At 38.6% G+C, this 4,732-nt stretch overlaps 1 long non-coding RNA gene across 3 annotated transcripts; it reads left to right on the forward strand.

Moving 5' to 3' along the window:
• Positions 1 to 489: 489 nt before the first annotated feature.
• On the forward strand, positions 490 to 4,314 carry LOC307173602. Of its 3 annotated transcripts, none has more exons than XR_013823886.1 (3): positions 490 to 614; positions 3,766 to 3,881; positions 3,980 to 4,314. It is a non-coding gene; the product is annotated as an uncharacterized lncRNA (long non-coding RNA). The 3 variants fall into 3 exon arrangements; XR_013823887.1 differs by lacking the exon at positions 490 to 614 and adding an exon at positions 3,434 to 3,476; XR_013823888.1 differs by lacking the exon at positions 490 to 614 and adding an exon at positions 3,434 to 3,446 and having other exon boundaries at positions 3,980 to 4,313.
• The last annotated feature ends 418 nt before the right edge of the window (positions 4,315 to 4,732 follow it).

Here is a 4,732-nt window from a genome sequence, read left to right on the forward strand (position 1 = left end):
ACACAAAAACATGTAAAAGACCACTCAAAAAACCTTTGTAACTGCATAGCAACGCCCTAGCAACCAAATAGCAACGTAGCAACCACATAGCAACGTGCCAATAACCAATCACATTTCTTTAAAAGAAAAAAAAAAAAAGGTATGGTATGCAATAAATGTAGTTATTTTTTATATGGAAATGTTTTTACATTGTAATGGTATAAGCAGTGTTTCTGAATGAAATGACAGCAATGTGTAGCAAGGTGCCAGTCATGTGTGAGAAGAGGAGTAGCTGCCAGCAATAATCCCCTCAGGAACACATTTCCTTTTATGTGTGATTCTAATTAAGCCGTGATTGACTATGTAAATTTCTCCATAATCACACCTCGTGCTAAACCACGTTTTTTTTTTTTTCTTCATCTCCATGAGCTCAGAAGCGCAATGTGCAGCAGAAATCCGATGCGTCTCCCACGGCAGACCGTGAGTCAGTGAGTCCCAGCGTGAAGCAGTGCAGGGCGGCAGGATCTGAGTGCTGGAGAGCTGTGGATTGTTATGGATTGCAGTGGGTGGATAAGGGTCATACAGAAGTGTGGCAGGGGCAGGAAACAGGTGTCAGAAATGACGCAGAGGAGAGAGTGAGTGAGAGTACTTCAGACGAGCACATGCTCACTCACACACACAAACAGCAATCAACGCTCCTGTCTTCAAGCTGTCATTAGTCCATCAAAGCCAACCTTAGTCCATCCCTGATGAATGTGATTTCACCAAGTACAGCATGTTCCTGGATCAGCATCTTTGTTGGAACAACATTCCAATCAACCAATCAGATTTGAGGGTTTACAGTTGATGTCAAGTTTATGCTTACAGTATGCAGTGTTATTCACTTATCATTTCCCTCTGGTTTGAGGGATAAGTTATAGGTAGGTTTAGGGGTAGAGATAGAGATATGGTTAGGACTAAATTTTTAGACAGCAACGTTGTTCCAGGTCAACAAAATATGTATTATTGTATATTAGTGGGGATTGCTCAAGCAAGCCTATATGTAGGGTTAGCGATCTGAACAAAACTCTTACCCTAAGAATCAAAGTTAGAAACTTGTCCTACACCGTTTGTACTGTGGCCATCTCAAATCATAGGCTTCTACTTTTCTAAGCCATCAAATTTATGACTTTTCAATGATAAAATATGGGAAAAATCCCATAGGCTTACATTTAAGGAGAAGAGTCTTGAGTAGATAACATAATATTCTAGCGATTTGAGGATGGATAATCAGCCACATAGCAACCAAAAGCATCCTTATAGCAATGACCCAGAAATCCCTATAGCAACTGCATGTGCTTAAAACGGCACAGAATACTCGGCAACAGTTAGCTACAACTTTGTGGCTGCGATTATGGCATGGGCATACACTCTCAATATGGGCAAATTTTCAATAAGGTTACTGTAAAAGTCTAGTTAACAGATCTGTCATTTTGTTGGCCAAATCAGTTATTTGCTTTTGGCTCCTTCTGGATTTATAGAATGTGGTTAACACGACTTAAATCTACAACATAAATAACATACAGTTATATATAATTAATTCTTTATTGAGAGAGAGGTGAGAGATGCGTGTGTGAATTACCTGCGTCTGTTTATCGTCGCTCTATTAATATCGAAGCTTCGAGTTTAATTCCTTTAAAACCAGCGATGTTACCCCTCGTTGCCAAGAAATACACTACTGAAGCTACAGGGCAGAGTTGATAAGTTTCCGTGAATGTTTCTGTGTGCGCAGCGCGATCTTGCGTGTGTCAAAGTGTGTGTGTGCTTCAATGAAAACTGCGCATTAATATAGAACGATTATTAAACTGACTTGGAGCTACCTTTAATGCACACCTTCCAGCCTATCAGAATCAAGTATTCACACAGACCATGGTATAACTGCTTATAATAAGCAGAGCGTTATTGCTTATAGTTATCATTATAGTTATCGTTCTTGGACCTAATTCTTTTTCTGTGACTTTATATCTTGCAGTTTTATCTTGCAACTTTATACCCATCAATGTGACTTTTTTTTTCAACTTCTTTTTTTTCTGAGGCGGAAACTGCCATCCATAGTCCCTACATGGGCTTCATTAATTGAGGACATTTCGTGGTTATTCTGTGTCATTGAATACGTGCGATACTCACAGCAGCAAACGCTTCAATGAAACACACAAGAATAGTCTAGCAGCAATTTGTGGATAAAAGGTATTTTCTTGTTATTGTCTGTTGATTCAGGTAAATGTGCTGCCCCACTCACGCTGCCATTATCAGTCGAGTTCCGATTTTCCTGTTTGTGTGGGATGGCCAGGATATTTTCCTTCTGTGAGTCTAACAGGAAGAGAGTCGACTGGGGGTGGTGCTTTCTCGCTCGCTCTCTTCTCGTGACTCATCAGAACAACCAGCATCCACTCCAAAGCACACTGTGCTGCTGTTCAATAGGACTCCCGATTACTCTCTCTATTGCTGTGGCCTTTGTCCCTCCCTGTGTCTTTCACAAAGATGTACGCACTTTTAACCACTCTTTTTATACGGTAGATAATCGAAACCCGTCTCCTCATGCCTGAACATAATTCTTGTACACATTATTTCACGTATTATGCAAACCCGGGCTGCTTTTTGAAGTTACCAGCATGACGCAACCCCTTTGAGCTCGTGGGTTTTAAAAGATAAAATGTTGCAGTTCATCTAAGGGTTCTGGAAAGACGGATAATTGTGTTGCTAAGGAAAACATGGGGAGTATGTGTTCGTGCGTACTTGTTCAACAAGAATAAACATGTTCAATTTATTGCTCTGCCATTGTGTCTGTATACTGTCAGAACCAGAAGTCCCGTGGGACTTGGCATTGTTTGGACTAGGTCTCAAGGTAGAGCTGCTGGCTCAGTTGCCAGACAAAAGCAGAGAAGCATTTTCATTATAATCAAGCATGTTTCTTGATTCGTGTCTCACCCAATATCCCGGAGAGCCTGTTAATTATTCTGGCATGAATAGAACCTCCTTGCACAACCTCTATGGAGCTATAACAAAGAGATTGGGATTTTTTTAATAAGTTTGGACATTTTTCATTTCATTTTTCATTGTTGTGGCATATTTTTCCTTTTGTTCATTTGAATTTCAGATGTTTTTGTATTTTTAAATTGCATTTTTTTTTGTTCTGATTTTTTTAGAGGTTATATTATATTATATTATATTATATTATATTATATTATATTATATTATATTATATTATATTATATTATATTATATTATATTATATTATATTTGTCACGTTTTGGGTTTGTTCATGTCATGTTTCCATGTCTGTCATGTGATCCTGCTATGTGTCTTGTCATTGGTTAATTGTCTGATCATTGTTCACAGGTGTCCCTTGTCTTGTCATTAGTCTGTGTATTTAAGCCCTCATGTTTGCCATGTTGGTCAAGTATTGTTTCCACAGTAGACCACTGTTTGTAAGTCTTTGTTCATGTTCTGGTTTTTGAGTTGAGTTTTCATGCCACGCCTTGTTTTTGTTTTATGTTTGCAATAAACTGCACTTGGGTTCTCTCAACTTGCCTCCAGTGGATCACTTTTTACTATATTATATATATATTACATTACATTACATGACATTATATTTAATTTTATCTGTGCTGTAATCTTTAACATAAAAGTTTGTATAAATATATAATATGTGTACACACACACGTAAAAATGGAAAAATATTATAGCAAAGTTACAGCTTCAAGTTTGGAGATGAATTCAAAATTGAGATTTTTGTCATTTTTCTAGCTCTTCCGGTCCAAGCAGAAAAGCGAGATGAGGAGGAGGGATGAGAGAAGAGAGGATTTACGTTTAGGTCTCAGGATCAGACAGTGACTGGATGAGCAGAATACTAATGTGATCACGTGAGAAGACCAGATCTCTCTGAGCATTTATTTTTTTATACAGCTGTGATAGAGTTAGTCATCCTCACTAATACTGATTCAGTGTTCTTTTCCTGCAGTCATCCACCACATCACAATGACGACAGGCTCCACGGCAACCAGCAATTTTAAGCGACTGAGAAAGTCACAGAGGGAACAGAGACATAATTAGAATACATTTTCAGGCACTTCTGTCTTACTCTAGAGTCAGAAAATGGCTTGTATTGATGTAATGCTCGCAGGTGTTATGACATTAGAATTCTCACTCTAAACAAGACATGAAAGGAAGTAAACATGTCACACAGGAAGTTGAGAGAATGAAGACTGGACTGTTTGTTCCTTAGAGACTGTTACTGAAATCTCACCCCTCCATTTATAGGTCTGCCACACTCGCTGCTTAGAACTGAGGGAGGGATTAAGTTTATTTGAATTTCCTTAAGTGCTTGTCAGGCAGCAAAAGAATAGCATTAAAGTTTAATATAAGTGAAGATTTTAGGCTGTGGTTCTACGTAAATGATTTTGCGTCAGAGCGTTGTCTTGACACTCATGCAGTGTAAAGGCAGCTTTAAATGGTTGAATATACGCAAGGTGAGACCAATCACAGCTCAGTATGCAAATGGGTGTAAATTATGATACTTTCACGCTGACCCCAGTCCATTTGTCTTTAGAGTCATGGTTTGGCTGGTTTTACGCCTCACACCATATCAGGTCTGCTTGAAATGTTGGTCTGGGCTTCGAGTCACAGTTTGAAAGCAATCTGTAAGTGCTCTGCATTTGGTGATATATCATTTACATGCTGCCAATAACGCTCAGTTATAGTATAATGTGTTTCT

This window comes from Squalius cephalus (genome assembly GCF_949319135.1).
Source record: "Squalius cephalus genome assembly, chromosome: 16".
Lineage (NCBI taxonomy): Eukaryota > Metazoa > Chordata > Actinopteri > Cypriniformes > Leuciscidae > Squalius > Squalius cephalus.